The sequence below is a fragment of the Gallus gallus genome, chromosome Z (genome assembly GCF_016699485.2).
Source record: "Gallus gallus isolate bGalGal1 chromosome Z, bGalGal1.mat.broiler.GRCg7b, whole genome shotgun sequence".
In the NCBI taxonomy this organism is placed as follows: Eukaryota; Metazoa; Chordata; class Aves; order Galliformes; family Phasianidae; genus Gallus; species Gallus gallus.
This window is the reverse complement of record NC_052572.1, coordinates 61,095,290-61,120,274: the sequence shown is the minus strand read 5'-3', so window position 1 is coordinate 61,120,274 and position 24,985 is coordinate 61,095,290. Positions and strand designations below refer to the sequence as shown.

The following is a 24,985-nucleotide window of genomic DNA, read 5'->3' as shown; positions in this document are numbered from 1 at the left end:
GACTTAGGCATTGTGATAATTGTACTAAACTATACTGTTTATCTGCTTGAAGTAGAAATAGTAGAAAAAATAATGAGAAAAAAGACTGCATTTTCATTTGGAAACAGCTATACCCACCTGTATTGCTGGTTAGTAGAAAGTAAGAGCTTAATGATCAACTTGAAACCTGATCTAAAGACTGAAAATAAAGGAGATGCTTTAGCATGGAAATAATTCAAATAGAAGATAAATTTTCCTATTATGGCACGCCTGCCCTACAACTTAGTTAAAATATGAAGCCAAGTAACTAATAGAAATATGTATTCTTCTGTCTCCATATTTCTATGCAGAGAAAATCCACTGCAGATCAGATGTAGTTATTGCAAGGTTGCCTTCTCTCAAATTCGAAATGTTTGCAGTTCCACCTATTAACTGGTACAACGAATGCCTGTTTTTAATGTAGTTTGACTTACAAAGTATGAATATGTGATTATTACTGACTATCAGTTAAAATTCTTTATGCATTTCTTCAAATCCTGTTGTAATTTTATTGATGGAAGACATTTTCTCCACCTGGACCAAGTTGTAATACTGAAATGCCTTGCTAATTACGAGTGCTATCAGAAAAACACATTTCTGTCTAGAAAGATCCAGTAGTTCTCATTGAAACCCAACTGCTTTAGAGTCTTAGTTTGCGAAGTTTATATCCCTGCATATTATTTTCATTTACTCTTGTTACTGTTTTTATTTGACACCTTGTCTTGACAATCCAGTACCTGCTGAGTGCAGATGGCACAAATGATCTCTCTGCTGATTAGGCTGGAACAGTCATTGTAGGAATTCTGAGTAAAGCTTCACTATCTGATGAAAGTTGCTGCCATTTCACTTGCTAGATTCTCTACATCAGTCTTACACATTTATGTATATAAATTTACTAAAATATAAAGATTTTAAGCATTGTGATTTTGTCCTGGATCAATTAAATGTGCTTGACTTTCTGTAAAGCCTTCTGTGAGCAATCAGTCTGTAGGATGCTCCATTTGTCTATTGTTGCATGAGAACTAGGATTATAGTTGTTCTTAAGAACTTTTTCTCTGAGCCAAGAAGGCATATAAGAGAGGTGAAACTTTTAACCTCTGGGGAAGGATGCAGCACATATGACAGTTCTGTGCATTTTCCTTCTATCATGTGCCTGTCCTTCCTACAAGGTTAAGGTTGCTGGGGTGCTTACTAGGAAAGCAGAGACAGAGACTAGTCTTGACTCAGACCTCTGCAAATTCAGTCTGACATGGACAGGGAAGCTCTGACCTTGTTCATCATCCTGAACAAATAAAATTTCAGTTACATACTTGAGGGATTGTTGGGCTGGCTGCAAAATACAGCATAGGCTGGACTTGACTCTGCCACAGAGAAATTGTTATTTGCCCTGTTGCCATGTGAAATGGGCAAAATTCTGAATTACCCTAGCTACAGTTTGTGAGGAAAGAAAAGGATGAGGAAAAATGGTAGTGTTATCACTTGGGCACATAAATCTTCATCTAAGTAATATGTTCTCAGCTTTATGATTTTTAGCTTTTTAATCCAAGATGTCTTTTTTTTCTTTTCTTTTTTTTTTTTTCCTAGCATTTGTTAAAGAATCACTTCCAAAATGCTAGAAAGTCAGCCTGAGCATATTGCAGATAAAATCTGTCTCCCTTCTCCATCACATAAAATAGAGATACAACATTTGGCCTATATTCAGTTTTTCAGGTGCTAAAAAGCTATGACAAAACTGCACAGATCGTATGATAATGGGCATATTATACAACTCTAGATCATCATCATATGCCCAACTTATTATTACTACTTTAGTTTGCTACAGAGCACATCTACAGCACCATCAATTTACATGGTACTTCACAAGCATAAAAGCTTATTGCCTAGTTTGCATGTATAGATCAAATATAAGCAATACTAATTAATATGCAGGGTAGAAAGCAGGAAAATGTTGAGGTTTACAGCAAAGGTGTGCGGAGCATAGCAGTAGAAAGAAAAGAGGAATGAGTTTGAAGGCTTTTAGAAATTATCAGCAGGCTAAAACGCAGACAAGCAATTCTCCAAGGACCACCTCTTAGTTTGGAGCCATCAAAGCAAAACAGGCCCCAAATTATAAACCTTCTATGCTTGAAACATACACAGCTGAAAAGGACTGAGTAAGAAAGTAGCTACATTTAAGGAACTTCTATGCAATTACGATGGCTTAACTTTAGGCTTAAAAAGAGGGATGAGAAAGCTGAAAATACAGAAACTGCTTCCCCTGGTAAGAACAGACAGTTGCCAGCAGGTAAGTAGTCAGTTACAGCAGAAATGTGATAGAATGTTAAATCCCCAGTTCAAGTGTGCTCACAGATATACATAACTAAGCCAACAAGTAAACGTTTGTGGGTGAAGTTGCACATAGCCGTCTGTGTATCATTGCACAGTGTCTGATAGCAGAAAGAATGTAAACATATATTTGGCAAGCAGGAAGGGCAGTGTTATATAGGTTTTCCTAATATGAAAGAGGAGCTGGGATTTTGTTCTTAAAGAGTAAGTAGGTTGAGAGGCACCTAGTCAGTAGAGGTGTAGAGAAGTAACTTTAGCAGCAGCATTCTGATTCAGCAGCAGCATTCAGAACAGTTTTGAGAGACGGCTGTAGGGCAGGGTTGTGGTAGATGAGGTGAGATATCTGTTCATTGAAGTGGATTTTATCAGTAGGAGGGAGCCAAGTTTCAACAAATTAGAAGATTATTGGCGAAACTAGTTGCAAGTGAAAGGACACGAAGTTCAGAAACACATAGGTCCATACGAAAGAGAAGGGAGTAATTAATAGGAGGTGGAGAAGGAGTAGGAAGGAAGAGATGGGGTTTAAAAATGTCAGAACTGTAGCCAAAGTGATATGCATGCAGTACTGCAGAAGCGGAATCTGTTTTGTATGCGCTAAAACTGAAGCAACTTTTTAAATGGAAAATTAAAAACAAGGGGAAAAGGCAGACAGAGGAGAGAGAGAAGAATATGACCTTGCAGTGAGTTCGCAGTTGTATTGAAATACTGTGCCTGAAGGAACTGCACGCGTACCTATATATCTATACAAGCACAACAAATTCTCTAACCTCTAAATCTTTAACAGATTTACAAGAAAGTATGTGGTGAGATGTTACTGTTGTAGGAAAAAGAAGTAATCTTTGACATGTGCAGGAATACTGTGTACCCAGCGTGCATGTGTAATGTAATATGTAAAGCATAAAAACATGAGGGATGAAATAATATGGTAGGGCCCAAACCTGACATTTCATGTACAGCAACCTCTGTGCAGTCCAGTGCAATGTATAGCACTGCCTCTTTCACACCATTTTCACATACAAATATGAAGTGACAGGCTGATTAAATAAGAAAACCTGTTACAGAAAGTACAAATACGTAACTTCACAACAAAACCTCTATCCTAATAGATTTTATCTGAGTTAGACAAAGAAACAAAGCAACAGAAGTCATTCTGGGATTCATATGGATAGATCTGTGCCATTGCACTGTGGGAATAGTAGTATTAACAGTTGCAGCCTGTGGGAATGGAGGTATGTGTATGCCATTAATTTAAGTGTGCTCCAGGATTCTTCCAACAGCAAAAAGAGAGAACTTAGCTAGGAATATCTGCTCCAAATGGTAACACTGATTACATATTATTTTAAATAAATTAATGGTGAACCTCTCTGCCAAAGTACAATTTATTACAAACTGATTTGCTGCTTTGTGTAACTGTTTGGCATATTAATTGCCAGTATAGTTGCCCAAGAATTGATTTATATATATGATAGGGAATGATTCATAATCAGTATCTAAAAGCAAAACCAAAAATCTCAAAATGTTACAGGCTTTTAGAACTAAAACATTAGCAATATGGTGTACTGTCAAATTAATTATTTAAAAAGGAATATTTAGAATAAACATTGGAAAAGATTGGCGGGATCAAGGAGTTTGCTAAACATTCCCAATTTCCTGTAAAATTGTTTAACTGCAGTTCTTGCAAACCATTTTTTTTTTCCCACTTAGCTGTTGTCCTGCAAGCTCCAGTTTTATAAATGTGCTGTTTTCAATAAGCAGGGAGTTTGTTTTACATCTGTACTGGTGTCAGTGAGAGATACATACCAGTAAATAATAATAAAAAAAGGGCCTTTTCCCTGTTTTAAGCCTTTCATACTATATGAATAGCTGATTTGAAAATTACATATTATTCTAGGTGGATCTGGTATAACAGCTATACACAAGGCTTTCTAATGTTGAGATTTTTTAAATTGTTTGTAAGTTGCCAGTTTTCAACCATTAAGATTTAAGGTTATCCTTTTGGGATATATTCTTTATCTTGGATTTTCTGTAATGATCCAGCAGTTACTTAGAATAGGAATAGTATTCCATATTACATATGTTCAACCAACCAACCAAACAAAAATTTACAGTTGTTTAACTGAGAATCTCTAACACCTACAGATTTTGAAACAGTGGAAGAAGTTAACTGTGGACTGCGTGGAAGGTACCTGCTGCTTGCCCAAATCTGCCAAAAATAAATTTGCCAAGAAAATACCAGGTTATGTATGCTTGTTTGATAGTTCAGCTGGGAACCTGGCCCTGAAGAGTGGGAGGAAGTGATTAAAAGTTGTTGGCATGCTCGTTTGCATAGAGCCAACTTGGAACTGGATGGCAACTAATTCTGATATTTCTGGTATTTTAAGCACTGAACATTCTTTCATCACAGAATCTGAGGGCTTACTAAGGTGTAGAGTAAGCTCTGTATGTTATTCTCTGTATAGAGGCAAATATGTCAGCAGATGCCCACTGCTCATAGAATCATAGAATCACAAGGTTGGAAAGGACCTAGAAGATCATCTAGTCCAACCTCCTTGTCTGCTCAATCTGTCTCAATTCCTGATAAAGAAGGTTGTATATATAGGGACTGCTTCAAAAGACACGCTTCCTATTTTATGATGTTGGTCCACAGTGTCAGAGGCAGATGTTGGTGATACGGTTGTAGAGGTTGAACCTTCCCACCAAAGGAACGTGCTTGCTGAATGTTTATGGAGACCAAACAGTGGATGTGATCACAGGGAGCTGTCACATCACAAAATGAAAAGTGTCTCTATCAGCTTATCCACACAGATTGGCTAATAGTAGCACTGCTGAAAAAGTGCTTTGCAGTGGAGAATTTTCTCTATCAAATAGTTTTATTCTGCTTTTTGTATCTGATGTAGTTTCTATGGAAATAAATAGGAGGCATTACTTCTGGGGCCAGGTACGCATATATGGTTATTTGTCTCTGCGCTTTTTCTAATGGTATGATACAGGGAACTAGCCTCATGTTGAATTTCTCTTTGTCCCACACTCCCAGCTCTTAACACTACTGGAAACATTGCCTGACCTTCCAACTAATAGACAAGAATTCAAATAGAATTCCTACATTCTGAAGAATTAGGTTGTGCAGTAGCAAATTACACAAAATGTAATTCTGATCCTCTGTTGTTTTTTTGGCATTAATATACCATATTCATTGAGACTGACACAAATCTGCTGCCTCTAAGAGCCACTGATTTTGACAATTATCTAAAATCAGATTATAATAAATGGCAGTCTTAGGAATTTTGATTAACCTCTAAATAAATGTTAAATTGGAAAAACCCTGTCAAACACATTAATGATAAGTTGGGAAGTAGTAGTAATTGCAGACATGGCATTATAGATAACAGCTAATTGATACCACCCTCTCAAATATGTATAGCACATCAGCTGCCACGAAGCTGGAATGATTATAGTAGTATTTACAACAGTTTAAAAACATTAGATAAGATGTAAAATGGAAACATAGGGTGCTTGCTACAATCATCTCACTTGGTGATTTGATGACTTTGGACAAATACATTTTTAGTATTGATTGGTCATTAACACTTCTATTTTTCTGAGGAGGTAAGTATATATTGGGCTGTTCTAATTAGATTTTGAGGGAATGTCATATGGATGAAGACTATTGTTAACTAAAGAGAGATAGGTTGCCCTTAGCCCCTGCAACTCAGTGCTTGTTCTTTGGATGGCATTTAGATGACATTGCTGCGTTTTGGGATTACTTAGTTTTGAGTGTTATTATCTGGTAATACAGTACTAGTCAATCTTTATTGCTTTTTTTTTTTTTTTTTTCCCCTCCCTTCTATTTTGCAGTTGAGAATTAGCAACAGAAAGCTGGAAGCATTTATTCTTCCCTTTCACTAGAGTATGTTTTTTTTTTCCTTTATACCAAACACTTATTAATATAAGGAAGTGATCTGAAGAGTTCAGCTGAGGCTTGTGATAACTGATTACAAAAGAAGCTTTTCTTCCATGCTCATGGAAAAGACTGTTATTGTTTTTAGCTCATTACATCTCAAACTCTGAATAGCTTTGCTGTTTCACAGGAGCAATCTTAACAGTCAATGATGTTAGCAGAGATCTGTGTAATACTCCTATTTTCATTTTGTGAGGAGAAAAAGTGAGGAAGAAATAAAGCAGATGCTCCGAGTAAAATGGTACATGAAAAGAGGTGAATTTAGCATGAGCTCAGCATTAAGGGTGACAGCCCCACTAGCACACATCTATAGGTTGGGCATGCCAGCTCTTATTTCCTTTGCTTTCTGTCACTTGCAAAGAGACAGCAGAGAAACTCACCTAGCAGTTTTTCTGAGTAGACAAGTGCTTGCTTTTGTAAGGGAGCTGCTGTTTCACAAGGAGGAGACAAGCCAGGAGTGAAGGGTGACCCCAGTACTGGCTCTCATCAACTAGGGCATGGTCCTGCAGTACCCAATCACAGCAGGCAGAGCAGGGGCTGTGACAGAGTCCCTGTGGAGTGATCAGTCAGGTCTACCAAGAGAGTACAGTCAGGAGCAGTAGGATATATGGCCAGAAATAGAGCTGGAGATCAGGCATGGCTCACTGTTCCAGCTCGGAACAAAACTGCAACATACAACAGAGGGGGGTGGAGGGTCATCCAAGAGACATCTGCCCGCAGTGAAGATCTACTATCCATCCGAAAGACATAAGCAGGACTTGAGACCACTATACTTAAAACATAGGTCATGACGAGGAAGGCCATGACTGAGCTTGAATGAAGCTCCTATGTTCTTTGGCAGAGGCATGGGTTTAGGCCCCAGCTGAGGGAAGTCACGGACATTAAAGTCTTAGTGCAGTCAGGGCCCTGACTTCTTCCTGTGTCCTTGTATCAATGCTGCAGTCACATGGGTCATAAAACGTATATGCCTAGGTCATTTATTCCTAGGAAACAGTGTGTTTGGAGGTGAGCTCAGGTTGAGATCACAAGTGTAAACAAAAGACATCCTTGTCTTTCAAGTGTTCTCATAGAAATGCAGTAAAGAGTGTATATAGAGACTTTAGAGAAGACACAATAGCTTTGGTGCTATATATGTGGGTTTTTTTTTTTGTTTGTTTTTGGAGGGGGTGGTATAGGAATGGTATATGTTTGTTAAAGAGGGCTCGCTCACTTCATATTGTTTTACGTATGTCTGCAGCTCTTACCTATCACTAACTTATGACAAAATTAGATGTCTGTTGATGATATAGTTGCACAGCTCTGTGAAGCCGGAGGGAGCTTTATCAACAAGATGTAGGTATTGACAAGATGAAAAACTGAGATATGCAGAGGACAGCCAGCACCAGATATTCCATCATTTCCCAGCACATGAGTTGAGGTGAAAAAAATAATTTTGGAGGGAATTTCTGGCTGTAGCACTGAGATGATCAGCCATGCCTGAAGTGAACATCCTGCTTCTGGTTGCCAGGTGTTTTGTTTGTTTGTTTGTTTTTGCCTCACTTGATGTAACTCCTAGTATGAAGGGCAGCACTTGATGTAACTCCTAGAGCAAAGAGGGGCAGTAGGGTTAGAGGAAGGCCATTAAATAAAAATTTGGTCTGCTCCCAGGGCTAGGATATATCTACTCCTGATCCATGTGACTTAGGGAGGATAGAGTGACAGATTTCCTGCATGTGGTTCTGCAGATGTAAGCCTGGAGCTCCCAAAGAAATACAGCCATAGCTATGGGGGCTTCAGTGCTCCATTCTCTGTCCCTGAGATCACAGGTTATGAAATATAATAGGTTATCCTCTTTGGGAAAGAAGTAACTTTAGTTTAGCTTCCTTCTGTAGATGGTCTGTGCAGAGGCCGTGGGTATAGTTGCTTGAAAAATGGAGTTGGAACACTGTTGGGAAAATAAAGCTGAGGCTAAAACCTCAGGCTGCAGAATATGCTTTGTAGGTGCTAACATTTCAGAAAGAATTTACAGGTTGATGTGAATACATCACTAGATGATTCTGTCAGCTTAAGGCAGCCCAAACCATGAGATTAAATTCTGACTGTAGTTAGGCATAGCTGTTGTCCTTTTTCAAAGTAATACAAATAGTATTGAACGTGGCATCACTATGGTAAGAGTAAAATATCACTATTTTGCGCATTAACATAGTTGAAATTGTGGAAATGAACCCAACTCCTGTGTTTTCATTAAGCTGTCTTTAATGAATTTTTACTAACGTTGTATACAAGAAGGTATTAATCTTATATATATATATGTGTGTATGTATGTGTGTGCATATATATGTATTGTGCTAATCTTGCTTCTGGAGGGGAGGATGGAAAAAGCAAATAACAGAAGGGACAAAATCTCCAACTGAAAATTGAGCTGTTCTGTGACCACTAATGTATTCTTACTACTTTTGTCGATTAGTTGAATTGTTTTCTGGTATTCAGGCTGTCATGAAGGACAACTTTATGGTGATCATAGTCTTCAGTCTTAGATGTGAAGAGAATTTTTTTCTTTTTAGTTATAAGATATTCTTAGAGGCAGTTGTCCAAGGTTTAATTCCCTGACTTCTTCCTAAAGCTTTGGCTTCATAAATCAGACCTGGAGCATACCTGCTTATACAACTGTGCCAGGTGAATAGTACCATAACTTCACCTGGCCAAGGGAAGGAGTGCACTGTGGTAGCTCCCTCTCTCATTCCCAGCTTCCTTCTTGAGGCAGAGGAGTATTAATCTGTATCCTAATGCAAGAAACAGGATAATGCCCCTGACTGATCTATGGTGATTTTCATAGCTGGCTGAGAAGTAAACCTCGAGGAAATTTGGGGAAAGGAGACAGCCTCTCATTTCTTTGGGTATATTTGAATGTAAGATTATTAACAGGAAACATTATACACAATTCCATCTATATTTTCCGAGTCATTTTCCACGCACCAATCCTCAGCCAACACAACTGGCATCGTTCCCACTAAACAGACACTAATTTACAGCAGCTGAGGTCCTGGATCTTATTTTACTTTCGTATTCATATACTACAGTCTGGGAAATGTCAATAAAGCATGCAGTTTTTGAAATGCATAAGATACATGACCACAACATAACTATTTTACATATGGGCTTGAATCAGAACTGTTACTTATGGCTGGCATACTATGATGTGCTTTATTTAAGGCCCTATCTCATTCTGCAACTCTCTTGACCTACATTCTGCTACAGTTTTCTCTTGGAAAAAAAAAAAAAAAAAGATTGAGGATTCAGACACTACTTCAAGTAAATTAGGAAGTTTGAAATCTTTACCGAAACAATGTGATGAATTTGGCCTTGTGCAGCATTGTATTGCGCATTGCCTTATATTGATTTTATGCCAGACGTAATATTCTGGTTTCTGGTGGTTACAGCATTGATATCAAGAATGTAATATTGGTATGAAGAGCTGTGAGAAGTAAGAGAGTTGAGGAGCAGGTATAGGGGAATAAATTGGGGAGCAAGTATAGGGAAACCAGAGTTTATTGGATATGGGAAAAGTAGAAATCGGTCTGTGGAGCAGAGGTTAGGCTAACAAGCAGCTGTAAAATACTTAGCATCATTGACCACTTAAATAATGTCTGTGAAGTTTTCTACTTTAATTACCAATTAGAACAAAGGGAGTAATTTTTGCATATTAGAGCCATTGTGTTGGGCTGCCTGCACACTTGGGCATGCATCTCTGTTTGACTTTATTTTCACATAACATCTGGAAGATTTTCTGTGCCACTAAATTAAAAAAAGAAAAGAAAAAGAAAAAAGGAAAAAACCCTTAATGCAAAAAAAAAAAAAAAACAAAAAAAAAACCACCCTATTTTAGTTTTAAAAATGACAGTCTGCATCCTGCAGTGTGTGTCTGCAGCAGTGGGTGGATTCTTTGGCAAATTTAATAGCCACAGAATCACACAGAGCCCTGACTATTACCAAATGGTGTGTGATAAACAAACACAGAAACTTATTTTACTAAAATATTCTCTTCATTTAGTACTTAAATGCACTAGAAGTGGCCTTTTGAAAAGCCTTCGGTCATGGAGCAACAATTGCTGTTGGAGTCTCTGGGCTGCTTCATTGTTTATTTAACTTGACAGCAAGCTAGCTACAGTTTCACAATTTAGATCATTTATTTTTATGGTCAAAATGTTTGTACAGTAGCAAAACCGTTTAGTGTATCTCTACAACGGAAGAGTGCCTCATTTTGCAGCTGCTCTGCCTTTCTTTAGTTGAGGCTTCATGCAGAGTGGGTGCTTCAGAAACTTGGCAAACTGTTAGATCAGCCATGTGCTAGCCAGCAGTGCTTTCCCTGATGTGTGAGTATGGCGTGCCCACCACAAGAAGGCCTTGGGAAGCTCGTTCCAGGATCACTCACTAGTATATCAGGTAAACCTGAGGGGAGAAAGATTCTGCAGTTTCCCTTGAATGGGAGAGCACACAGATATAAACGTACAATTCAAGAGCCTCCTCAAACAATGCTATTAATGTGCTGGTGGTGTTATTTTTTTGTGTTATTCAGGAATGCTTCACTGAATGTAAGGAAAACCAGCAAGTAATGACAGTATTTTATACTGACAGAGGTGTAGGGTGGTCAGTGGAATCTTCAGTAGCCTTCATTGTGGTGTTGCCTGTGAATATTCATTCACTGCATCTGAGCCCAGTAAAATAGTAAATCTTAAGGAAAAATAATATCGCTGCCTGCTTCCTCTAGTACTCTTCCACCAAATTGCTAGGAGAGCATGAGGAAAAGTACAGAAAAAAGAGAAATTGTACGTGCAGATCTCCTATTATATCCACAGCATGAGATTTTGTGACCTAGGGCAGTAGCATGGAGTTGAACTCAGGAGCTTTTCAGGAGGACCCAGAATCTGACAGTGGACATCTAGAACAGAGGACACCTTGGTGAGTACAAGTCTTTCGATGTCTTTGGGGATTTTCAGTGGCAAGAGAACAAACCAGATGAACCAACAGCCAGTATTTGGCTCACTGGGCTTTCTGTAGGTGTGAACACCACCTGTACCAGCAGCTAACGATGGTGCCTCATGCTGTTCACAAGAAGAAAGTGAGGTTTGGTGCCATGAATCCACCCACTGAGAAGGTGAGTGAATTTTGGATGTTGTTATATATCTATAGAAATAACTTAAATTATTTGCCAACAAGTTTTTCTCACTTCTTCTATGCCCCACAGAGTCCCACTACTACAGGAGGACTGTAGCATAGGCAGAAGTACCAGTTTGGCCACAGGTTACTTCTCCCATTGTAAATTCACTCCTTGCTCAGGCTATGCACGTGCACCAAAGCAGGTTCTGAATTCTTTTTCAGTTTCCACTGAATGTTTTTTTATCCTCTCCGAGCTCTGTGAGATTGGCATTATCCTGTAGCAGTGTCACAGCCTGCAATCGTTTAATGCCTCTTCTTGTGAGGCCAGGATTCCACGCCCAAGTGCATTTAGTAGGTCAGTACAGTAATTTTAAATGTCTTTCTTTCAGTCTTTTGCCATCTTCAATTATACCTTTCCACCCTACTATTTGTGTAATTTGCTTCTGTCTGAAGTCTCTTTACTGTTGTTCTCTATTGCACAGCGTGACAAATTACCCATCAAGCCGTATCTTTTCAGCCCAGAAATGCGCAGTAACACAGAGTCATGGCATTATCACATGTTGTGCACTTTATTTCCTCACAGTTCATTCAAGTGTGTCACTTTATTTTCCTGCTTCCTTTTGTCATCATGAAGATTAACCATTTTTTTCTTCCTAAACTTTAGAAAGAATTAGAAATGCATTACATTGTAAGCCCAGAGCAACACCTATACTATCCCATACAACCTGTCCTTGGCAAAATTATTCTCTGCAACTCTGAGCCTTGCAGAAGCTGGGGCTTTCATCATTATTATACAGCTGAATAACCCTGGCCGTGGGCAAGAGAATTATTTGTAGCCCCTGGCCACCAAACAAATTAATTGTGAGACACCATTCACTTTGACAGCGCACTCCAGCTCCTTCTGGGAGCTATGAAACTCTCTGGGCCTCATGTATATTGTGCCCAGGGTCCTTCTCTCCCTCCCTCTCTCTTTAATTCAAGATAAATACGAGTAATTGTAGAGCTTATGCTGAGATATCTCCCAGGCATTGCAAGGATGTGTTCGAAAAATCAATTGTATTGTTCACATAGTCAGCAGGGCTGCAGCTGGTGTATAAAAGGCATCCTTAGAAACTGTGATTTAAGATGATCTAGATAAAGTTTGTTATTAGATTGTTTAAGGGCCCAGTAGGTCCTCCAACATTAATGTCTGAAGAGAGCCACAGAAGTAAATTCAAACCTTTCCTCGAAATGTACCTGAGATGTGAGATGGGATTTGTTCAAGCAAATATGTCCAGTTCTCCTTTACAATCCATTTCATAATTTGTCAGTATGAATGCTAGGTGGGAAAAATAGCACTTCTGTAAAACAGAGCAGATGATTAGGAATTAACTAAACCTGTGGAGTTCAATTTGGTTGGAGAAAACGTAATTGATGTTCAGATTAACAAAATGCTGACTGTTTGGTACCATTGCATTTTATAATTTTGGAAAATGCTGATGCATAGGAAGGAATAAGAGCAGAATATGATAAACTGAAATTGCTGTGGCGTTGAGGATGCTAGGAGTCACTTGTAGTGCTAGTAGTCCCATAACTTGAAATATGTCAGATGCTGGGAGACCAAGCTTGGATGTGCTGGAGGAGCTGAGCATGAGCAATAGGAGGTACACATTAAGTTAGGCACCAATCCCAAGTCTGGGCTCACCTAATTTTCGGCACTATTTCTGTCCTATTTCACAACTATACTGAGCCTTTCATGTTGGCTGATTAAAAAAAAAAAAATCTTTTGTATCACTTAACACACAATGTAATGCTAATTCTTTTTTTCAAACATCTTTACAGACACAATGGGAACTTTAGTATATGCTAGTAAGAAAAAATGCATGACATTTTTGTAAGAAGCCTGACTTTTAAATGGAAAAATAAAATTTATACATTTTTGTAACTTCATGTGAAAACTCTCAAAATTGTTTTACGTGGACTAGAAGTTCTGACTGTTGCAGTTCATTTACTTTGTAATGTTCTCTAATTAATTTACTTTAGAGTGTCCTGCAGGAGCTGGTAATAGAAAATCCATCTCCCCCTTAGAGAAAATTGTTACTGCAGCTGATAAACAGAATTATACAAGCTTTGTCATACAAATCACATTATAAAAGGTTCCAAAAAACTTGACAATGTTGACAGTTGTTTTCAGCAAATGGCTGCTTTACTGTAGCACTGTCAATGTTGATGTCCTTGTGCACATGTAAAAGAGCAATGTGATTAAGGCAAGCTTGTCCATGCTAGATATGAGCCAAGTTTTCAATCTCCTCATGGCACTGAAAGATTGCTCAGCTGTTGCAGATAAGGCAAGAATAGCTAGCAGATTTCTGCCATTAAAAGAAAAATAAAATAAATAAAAAAAAATCCTTTACTTTGGGCATGCATGTATAGGAATTTGTAACATCTGCTACTGACCTCAAGTTACAGATAAGAAGAGCTCATATTTGTAACTCTAATTGATATTACTCAGTTTAGATGATGTACTTCCAAGGAGATTACTGAAGTATCTTTGTAAACACAGATTTATCTAGACAGCAGTCTAAAGTATGATACACTTTTGTGAAGTGGTGAATTATCACCACTCTTCTCATGCCACTTACCACTGCAGTTTACATCCACCTTATGTTGAATATAATTTGCACAAATAATTTATATTGCCTTTTGCTCTGAGACTATTTCATCTTCATCTATGACAGTCGATGCTTGTGCCCTACCTAGAACATCAGTCATCTTTGCAATATTTTTTCTTTGTATCAACTAGATGAAAGGAGTGGAAAACTAAGTTCTGTAGCCAAAACTTTGTCAAGAAATGGGCCTGAGTTAACACAGCCACATCCTCCATCCTACTGACCCTGAATTCTTTATGCAAGATGTCAAAGCCATGGGACTCAGCAGATTTGTTGTCATGTCTGGGTGTGGAAATAATGGGAAGAAGCCAATTCATAATCTTAAAACAAAACCCTTGGGATTTTCTCATATAAATTAACATAGACTTTGTTAGTCTAAACATACTCAGATTTTGACTTTGTATCTACTAAAAACTCTTTTGAAAGGTCTTGGTTTCTGACAAGAGCTTGGAGGAGAGGAGGGAGTAGATGTCAGGTTGGCTCAAGGTGACCAGCTACATGTTCCCCAAACCTTCAGTGTGATACTGCACATCTTGGAATGACAGGGTTGAGTCTAAAGTTCCATGACAGGATAAGAAAAATCAGTGAACTGAAGGCATCTATTAATGGCTTTTTCTGACAAGCTTGTACAATGATGGAGTGTGGTACTACACAGCAGCAATTTCATAGTCCTCAGTTATGAAACCATCCTTACTCTTCTTGTAGCCCAGCTTCTTCTCTCTTCTCAACCAAATTCTTAAACAAGTAACTTAAAGTCCACCTCACTAAGCAGCTAGAATTCAGAAAAAAGAGGTTTATGATAATGTATTTGAAGAGCATGATGTAGTACCTAGAAACAAGGGGGAAGGAGAAAATTTAAGCATGCGGTGTTAACACTTATTCTGATATCTCCCTACATTTTAAGGCTGGATGTTGTAATGTACACATCTTAATAAAAAATAATTTTGTTCTGGGAAATCATGGATAGCCCTTCTCTGTGTGCAGAACAACCTGTGCCTCCTGTAATTATTAGGATTAAAATAAAATTCATGGCATCTGGTAAAAAAAAAAAAAAAAAAACATATAGTATAGAATAATAAAAACAAAAGTGTAACAAACAGCTTTGCTCTTAACTGAAACCATTATTAGTTTTACATTTTACATCATTAGGGTAAAATGGTGCTACAATAAAAGCTACATCTCAGGAAGACATCCTAATTTTGATGTCACCCGTGAAGCTCAATACACTTCTTCCTACCACAGCCTCAGATACGGACTTGTACCCTGGTACTCTGGGCCCATGGAATAGCCCTATGTCACAGAGTTATCTAGATCAATCTGTGCCCATGACAGGGGGCAGCAGGTCCATAGGCCCCCTAGCCCAAAAATGGGAAGGGAAAACAGGAAGGGTAGGGAGAAGGGAGCTGGGCCCAAAAGCAGAACAGCGGCAATGAGGAGGAAAACTTAATTTCACTGAATATGATATTGGAATCCAAAATAACACAATATAATACAATATAATTGAAATTGAGGCTAATAAATCAAATAAAATGAGAGAGATAGAGAGTGTCTGAAACTGAAAAGCCTATTTTGAACCGAAGGCTCACAGCTGGTGAGCACACCCACACGCTGCCTGGCAGGGAGTGAGAGAGAGCCAGAGAGCAAGATCCTGTGACTTCCTCTCATGGCTTATCTTCCACTGTGAAGTCCCCTGGGATATGTAGTTGTTGTTCTCCTTTGAGAACCAGGTATCCAGAAAGTTATCATTCCACGGAACTGGAGTATTAACTCTTTAATTACCTGTGCTTTACATGTTATGATGTGGAATACTGATAACAAAATTATAAAACCATGACAACCCTATGACTCATGTTCTGTCATTCTCAGACCCTCTGGCCAAAAACCTAAATCTCATAAATGCAGGGTACTTAATACTTACTGTAATTATCAGCTAGTAAATCTTCGTACCTATTGGTTGTTCTTTGAGGTCAATTGGATCAAATAACTTTTCAATCTCTCCATGTCATGAAGGGAGATCTTTCATGCAGAATTGATGAAGCAGGAATGTTTCTTGCTGTAGTGATCTTTTCTCTGCTCCAGTACAGCTGTGTGCATGAGCAGCCTGACTTTGCTTTGAAAACCTTAAGCTGCATTCTTCAGAACAGTTGCTCGGTGTTGGTCAGATTTCTCTGCAGCTTTTTTTTTTCCATTTAGAGCCACTGAGGCTGACACATAGTTTCCAAGAACTTCGACATGTCTTGTGTCTCCTGAATTCCAAATATTTCTCAAGTGCCTAGCAGAAGAATATCCAGATAATCTCTAGGCTGGTAATACAAGCTCACAGAAGAAAGTCAGGCAGCCCTGAAAATACAGTGTAAAGTAATTATTTCATTTTATGTTAACTTGGTGTCTTTGTTACGTGTATACTGCCATTGTTACGCTTAGAGCATTCTCTAGATCTGAAGAGGCTATAAAATCCTACTAATTCTAGCACTAATAACAGCTTTTGTGGGTCACACTGTAAATGATATTGCATGATGATTCATTTGAAAATGCAATAATGTAGCTTGAAAAACAAAAGATGAGCAACAAACTGAAACAAAAGAGCTTGCTGCCTTTCCCCAGACAACACTTTTTCATTTCTGACCTAGGTTTACCTTCTTTCCCCTTCTTTAAGGATCCTTTACATTATGTACTAAAAATAAAAGCATTCAAGGTTCAACTTTAAGTCCCAAATTACTGCCTTTCAGATTCTTTATTATCCTTTCAAGCATCTAAAAAAATAGGTCAAAGCAATGCTGCATAATTTGGAAAGTTAACAAATGTTGTTTATGGAATAAAAAAGTAAGTAGATATAATTACAATAACCTTTAAATGTATTGTTTCCCTTCCATTGTCAGTTAAACCCTTTAAAGAACTGAAGTTTTACACAAAGGTGGTGTTATTTTATTTTATTTTTTTTTGCCTTCTCCGAAAGACAGAGATAAAAATAGCTTCCAGTCACATGGCATAAAGTCCACCTGGATCTCTGGCTTCTTTTCAACAGTATGAGCTCTGGCTCACAACCTAGGTTTGTTCTCTCACAAAAATCGTGTCTAGATACCACGGGGAAAGTGAGCACTGAAGACTGGCACCCAGCAACTGTGAACTGTGAACACACGTTTCAATAAATAGGGCCTTGATCCTGTGGCAGCTTTGTCTAGGCATGGCTTTCCCCCCAGTTCTCAGCTTCACCACTGTTTGTTTTAAAGTGTTTCTTCGCTCTTCAATTTCGATGTTATCATGGGCTTTAGCTTTCTCAATATTCAAGGTCAAGCAGCTAGCAGACATAACATTGATAGCATTTGATAATGAAGAAACAACGTGAAAAGAAAAGGATATATTTGTTTGCTGGACACAGCTGAATATAGTAGAGGGAAAAAACATTCAAGATTTTCTGTCCATAAGTGACAACTAAAAGAGTCAAATTTCTCTTTGATTTTATACTTCCTGTGTGCTAGATAAATTGTGTTTTCTGATTTCAGACCAAATCTCTTAATGTATTTTGGGGTGGAATCTATACCCTGCAATACAGAGAAAAGGAAAGGTCTCTGGCAACGTCTGCATAAGGCTTGCAGAGATGTTCCCTCCTTTGCAGCTCATTTCCAACAGCAGAAGCCAAAGCCACAAGGACACTGGTAAAAGGGCAAAGCTGTTGCTCTCATTTTTTAACCCAATGGCTTCAAATGGCTTCTCACCTGAAGAAGCTTTGAGTCTAAGATTGCCATTTAAGTTCCTTTTATAGTTAGTGACAGGAGATGGACATCTCATCACGATACCTACTTAAAATGAATGAACTCTACCCTACCAGTGCCTGCTAGTCTGTCCAGCAAGTCTAGAATCTCATCTTGCCATAATGAGATTCCCAGCATTCACATGATTGAAGCCAGATGCTATATGAACTTTGCATTAGCACTATCAAATATCTTTACTGAAAGTTTGAGTGTGTCAAGTTGAGCATGCTCACTAACACCAAATCTTTTCTGACATTAGGAAGCAGTGTGACAAAATGCTTTGTAGAAAATGTCTTAGGATCTCTAACAAAATGATATCTTAATTCTAGTCACATCAAAGTAGGTTGTAAGGGATATTCAAAACAGCTGTGGTTGTATTTGGCAAATGAAGGAGTCTTGCCTATCTTTCAAGATCTCAGATTCTGAAATTAATCCATCAGTGTTTGATTTAGTTGAGTCATGTCTTAAATTGTGCAACATACTACAAGCAGGAGCCAGACAAGGATCCAAGCACTGACCAGGATGATTTCTTCTTGCTGTCAATACACCCAATAACTGAACAGTGTTCCTGTCATGCTGTGAGTTTGCTATGGATATGCTGTCTAGGCCTCCTCTCTCCTATGGTTTTAAGACTTCTATAATTAACCCTGTAACGTACTTTTCATTTAGTGCTGCACATACTTGAGGGTTTAATCATAAGTACAGAGCTGTACAATGTATTTTGAACTACATTTTAGTATTTTCTTCACAAAGATAGACTATGCAATGCAAATTCTGTAAATGACTGAGATTAATAAACTATTCTGTCTCTTCTACTCACCCTGAGCACAAACACATGCAGAGATGTAGCTAATGTAGAGGTAAACACAACCTGATTTTCTACAGCATGACTGTCTTTCAAACAACAAACCTCTGATTTTTCAGCACATGTGGACTATTTTTCAGGTATTCTACACAATTTAATCTGTACATGTTTGTAAATCTTTTTCATGTGAATGCTGGTTATACTCAGTGGTACTCATCTAAGAAAAACAAAGCCAGGGTAAGTATTTGTTATGGGCCAGTTTCACCAGTACATATGTATTTGATCAATATAACCATAATATTGATTATTTTAATTAATTAACTAATTAATTAATTTTGAGAAAAGTGGAAATTGTTAGACTTAACAGCTACTAAATAGATATTCCAATGTGAAAGAAAATGCAGCAGTTTTACAGGAAAAGTCCTGAAGAATAGGTGGAGCAGCAGATCTGCTTGCCTGGTATTGTTTGGTATGGTATGAGAAAATAGTCTTTGCAAAACAATGGATGAGTATCAGTCTGTGTGCTGGTAGAGGGAGTAATGAAGTAATTGCTACAGAAATTACATTATGTTTTAAAGAGGAAGCTGCATATGAGGCTCATTTCCCCAAGTTTATTAGAAACTCAGAAGTGTCAGCTTTTAAGTAAAGTTGCAAAATTTTCTGTCTTTTATTTGATTCATTCAAATCTTGAAATAACACAGTTGTGGTCTGTACAGGAAAATTATTCACTGTAGAAAGCAGTATTTTGGTTCTTGAACAGAATATCTACCCTCCATGTGATGAAGTGTGTGAGTAAACAAAGACGTGTCTGTTAGAAACCAATTATTAAATAATATGAATTCTCAAGAGAAAACCTAGGTTTTGTGTATGTGTTTGTGAGCCTTTGTGTACTTTTGCAATTGTTGTATCTATATTTATTTATACAGTTGCTTAATTAATTGGCTCAGTGGCATCTCAGAAACCTCATTATACTTGAAATAGGCAGGAGATTTTCACAGGAAGAACTAGGGAGTTTTTCTCCCTCAAGTATCTTCTTTTCACATGGTACTCTCCAGATGGACAAAGCAATTCCAGGCTGGTTCCACATGCTAGTACAATGGGTAGTCTCTGCCAGTGCCAACTTCCCCAGATATTTGGACTGTACTCAGAAGAAGATAGTTCCGTCAATCAGGCATGCTAGAACCTCAGTTAGCTTCCTTCTGCTAAATGTCTCCCAGAAGGTAGATGCTCTGTATTCATGGGATGCGAGGCACAGAGTGCTTCCAGCATCATGGGAGTGATGAGAGTGGACTACAAGGGCGAAACAGTCAAACATCTGAGTCAAACATGCTGTCCATTTCCTTGTGTTTGTGAGGGCTGAAGTAGCTCTGTGCTTTGTACAGGGATGTTCATGTCTGTCTGCCCAGTAGCAGGAGGTATGGCACTTGGAATGTGAAGCAAAGATCAGGTTCGTGACTATCTGAGGAATCTGAACATCTCTAAGTCTGTGGATCCTGATGAGATGCATGCCAGAGTCCTGAAAGAGGTGGCTGAGGTGGTCACCAATCCACTCTCAATGATATTTGAATATCATGATAGTCAGGGTAAGTCCCTGGTGACTGGAAAAAAGACAATGTCACACCCATTTTTAAGAAGAGTAGAAAGGATGATATAGCGAACTATAGACTTGTCAGCCTCACCTTTGTACTAGGGAAGATTATGTAGTAGATCCTCCTGGAAGCTATGCTAAGGCACATGAAAGAAAGGGAGGTGATACGGGATAACCATATTGGCTTCACCAACAACAGATCCTCCCTGACCAACCTTTTCATTTTTTATGATGGTGTAACTTCATGAGTGAACAAGGGAAAAGCCACTGATGTCATCTATCAGTAAGGCCTTTGATATGATTCCCCACATCCTTCCCTCCAATTTGGAAATATATGGATTTGAAGTGTGGACTGTTTGATGGATGAGGAACTGGTGGCAGGATTGTACCCAGAGACTGATGGTCAGTGGCTCAGTGTCCAGATGGAGATCAATGATATGTTGTGTCCCTCAGACATCAGTACTGGGACTGATGTTCTTTAATACTTTCATCAGTGACATTGACAGTGGACAGTCTCAGCAAGTTCGTAGGTGACACCGAGCTGTGTGCTGTGGTTGACCCACCCAAGGAATGGGATGCAATTCAGAGAGGCCTAGGCAGGCTTCAGGAGTGGACCCAGGAGAACCTCCTGAGATTCAATAAAGCCTGTCCTTGGATACATTCAAAGTGCGGCTGGACAGGGCTCTGAGCAAGCTGATATAGGTGGTCCTGTTCACCGAAGAGAAGTTTGAGTACGTAACCTTTAAGGGTCTCTTCCAACTCAAACAATTCTATGATTCTACATTCTTTTATCATGTTTGGGAAAAAAAGTGTTTAATGCCCTAGTTTTGATGACTGTGGAACAGCAGGAGGATTAATGTGTCTTCCATAGCCTTCCCAATATAGCTGTGTCTAGTCCCCAAACTGTGGCAGTGGCACAGAGCTACTTTTGTGTCACCACCATCTCATCATCTCAGGTTATTTTTCAGACCATCTCATGCCCTGCTCTATCAGATTTGTTAAGGAAAAAAAAAAAAAAAAAAAAGGCTTTAGCCCAAGAAATGGGGGCTTATCATTATAGCAGTGTTTGTGTGGAAGATAATGACATTGTCTTGGCTCCAGTGCATAGTTTCAGGGAAATACATTCAAATCAGAATTCAGCTGATTTAGGATCAGAGAGAAGTCATTTAACTTGCTTCCACCTGATGAAGATTAAGGAAAATGCAGAGCTGCACGTCTTGTGAATCTCTTGATGCTGACTCTTTTGATTTGTCAGTAGTCCTCTCTGTAGCAGCAGAGCTGGCTGAGCTCAGTAGTCACACAGCAAAAGTTTTTCCTTGCAACCACAGAGATCTGATGCTTTCCTGATCTATGTAAATCACTCTCTTACAGCAAAGTGCTCCACAGATGCCTGAAATAAAAACAGCAGCACAGTGTTTTTATGAGTTAATAGGTGAGTGGATAATAAGTACCAGAAGGATTATGGTGGAACACTAACCTTAAGTCATTTTCTTGTGACCTCACGAAGGGGCATTATGTATGTTTTTCTCCATGTTTTTCTCCACCTATGGCAAATTGGAACAAACATTTTCTGAGGCATCAAGCCTTATCTGCCCTTTCGTACTTCTGTCTTTATTTGGCAGCTGGGGATCTGAGAGTGAACTGATGGTGCACTTTGTCCTGAATGCTGCTATTACTTCCATCTTCATTATCTAAATGCAGAGCATCACAAGGAACAGTGGGTCACAGTGCCCACAGGTTTGATAGAGCAACCTAAGTTATCTACCTTCAAATGCCTGCCTTGCAGAGAAGTGAAATACTACTAAATGGAATGGCCATTATTTTTATTTGAATTGTCTGAAACATTTTATGATTTTGCTGTTGTTGTTAAACTTAGGATTCCAAATCTTCAGAAGACTGAAGGGACAACAACTAGGAAGAACTGGGCATCACTACTGGTTTGGATAAGATAAACAATTATGTGTCATATTGAGCCTTTCCATTTACTATTTTTTTAGCATAAGTGACCTCTTATAATGTCTTCGCATATAATAAACCTGCCTTTTTTTCTTCCCCTGTGAATCTCCATTAAGAAGGTGCAATCCACATACTATCTTAGTGCCTGCTATAATAGTCACTAGAGCCTATGGAAGTATATCTGTGCATTTCACTAAACTGTGGTTTGAAAGAATCCTGTCTGAAGAACACATTTTATGGCTCTACAACACAAATATCCTTTGGTTTTAATGGAAGCTTTACTGGCCTGAAGTAAGGTGTTCTATTAGTCTGTAGCCTAATGCATTTTGTTAATGAGAATAGAATTTAACCTTTCTGTTAAATCTAAAACATATCTCTGTCTTGAACTATGTTAGGTAGAACTTGACAGGAAAAAAATAAATGTGAATCAACAACAAAGCCCGTATTCTTTGCATGAAAATGCTATTGATTTCCATTCAGACTAATCAGCTCTTTGGGGTAGGTAGGGTCAACCATTTCATAGCATTTTGTTAAAACCTTTCTTTAAGGATCAGACACAGTTTGGAAAGCAGAGAACTAAAACCCAATGGCCCAGTTCTTCAAATATGAGTATAAGCTAAACTAGTTCCAGCAAATCAAGATGGCTGCTTCCTGCAGTGCTGTTACTAAGGAGGATGGGCATGTTCAGGGCTGGCCTTGGCATTTAGTTTGTTCTTGTAATCCCAAGTATGAAAAATTATTGAGTGTGTCTTTTTGATTTTATTATGGAAATGAGGTTGGACAGTCTTCATCTGGCACAAAAAGAGTGGCAGGATTCCTTGTTTCTCCTGATCTCTGCTCATGTAAGTACAGAAATTTGAAATCAAGCCATGCACACTGTTGCCAGTTGTTTTAAGGCCACAGCATTTACACCTATAAATGAGAACCTTTAAAAGAATCATTATAATTATAGACACCAGCCTTGTTACTTAATTACATCCTGGTGTAGCCTCTGCAACTCAAAAAGTTTACAGGCAGTTTAAGAACTGAGAAGTTAAATGTATTTTAAAATGTGTACACTGTGGTGCTTCTGAATAATTCTTTGCTACTACTCAGTGCCAGCTCAGAATTTCACACCCTTGAACAGATTGACTGGTTTGGCTTGTGTAATAGGTAGCCTGCTATCCTGGACTACTTGGTGAGTGGGTGGAGATGGGTGCTTTTGGAAATGCCAATTGATAGCTAACCATAACAAGTCAGAGTTATGTGTGAGTTGAGAAGGTAGATCTATCTTAAGCAAAATGGTTCTACTGAGATGCCTAGGAGCAACCATAAAACTAGCAAGAATGCTTTGCAAATCAGCCAAGAGCAGTTACTGCAGACATTGGGAAGGTTTCTGGTAGGGGTTCTGGGGAGCAGCTTTAGGGGTGCTCATGTTTGCCACCTAAAGGTTACCCAGCCCTTTATGATGCAGTGTTGGCAGTGCAGTTCTCACAGGGGATTGTTCTTCAGGACAATACTGTGTTACCTTTGATGCTTTTGCTTTCTGAACAGGAAGGAAAGGCACATGGGAAGTCTAAAAAAAGGAGAATTTTAATTCAAAGACATAATGTAACACCACCCTCAAAATACTCATTCCCACTGTGTCAGCTACTGTAAAACAAAACAAAACAAAACAAATCGAAACAAAACAAAACACCCAACTATCTACTTGTGCATGCTATAACTCATTAAATAAAACTCGATGGACTTTTGCCCTTATATTTTGGAGAAAACATAGACCAGTATCTTGTATTATTTATTGTCTTTTTTTTTTTCTTTTTTTTTCCTTGCCTTCCAAATTCCAACAAGACAAAGTGAATGCATTTTAAATTGTTATTTACAATGTGAGCACTCTTAGCGTTGTTCTCTGTACTGAGCAACATCTTTGTCTTGGAGACATTACAATTCTGAGCAGTTGAGAAGCCTGAAGACAAACTTCACTGTTAACTTAGCCATCTGACTTCTGTCAGAGTCACCTGAGCCCAGTGGGTCTGGTCAGAAATGTCTGAAATCCTCCCAGGTCTTGGGAAGACAGGCTGCTTGAGATCGTATAGGGCACTGCTGGCAGCACAGAGCACATTCCTATGTTTACAGGCCCTACATGATATTTCAGGCAGCTCTTGTTTCTGCGGCTATGACCTGTTGCTGAGAGTCAAGCCACTATGTAAACAAGAAGGACTTCAAACTCACAGTGTGTTGCTTTCCAGAGCAAGTGGTCATTTGTTCCAGTTTCCCATGACCACATTACTGCTTGGGCTTATTCAGAAAAATACATCAATTTGCAGCATTAATGCTAGGCAAGGAAGAGGGGTTGGAAGTACAGACTGCATTAGTACATATTATTAAATGTGCCAAGAGGATAATGTTACCTTATCCCCAGTTTCAGCACTTTAAAATGCTCTCATTATTAAAATGAAAAAAAAAGAAAAAAAGTTCAAACATTCAAACTTGTGTAGCCAAAATCCAACTTAGGAAATACATTATTTAACTATTAGCAAGATGATCTGACTTTAACACTCCATCCGTTATACCAATTTCTCCACTGATGCCATTCAAAATCATTTATTTTTCATTGCATTTATAACTATATCCAGAAAGAAACAGGAAAAGCAATATCAGAGGGTGATTTACATTGCACTGGATTTCACTGCAACTTGGCATTGTGAATAAATCTTTGGAATACTCAAAAAGTACACAAGGAAAAAGCCAGGTTTTAATTTGCTGAAGAAAATATTCTGACATGGTGATAAGTGAGGTAACCAAAAATCATGGCTTAAA

At 38.5% G+C, this 24,985-nt stretch overlaps 1 long non-coding RNA gene across 4 annotated transcripts in view; it reads left to right on the top strand.

The window, feature by feature from the left end:
* Positions 1-24,985, top strand: part of LOC101752071 — a 54,270-nt gene that overhangs the window by 10,631 nt on the left and 18,654 nt on the right. For 2 of the 4 annotated variants that reach the window (XR_005842762.2, XR_003072167.3), the window contains exons 2-3: positions 11,157-11,239; positions 11,339-11,435. This is a non-coding gene — a long non-coding RNA (uncharacterized LOC101752071). Of the gene's footprint in view, positions 1-11,156; positions 11,240-11,338; positions 11,436-11,525; positions 23,029-24,985 lie in introns of all 4 variants that reach the window. The other 2 variants (XR_003072170.3, XR_006932440.1) reach the window with 2 other exon arrangements.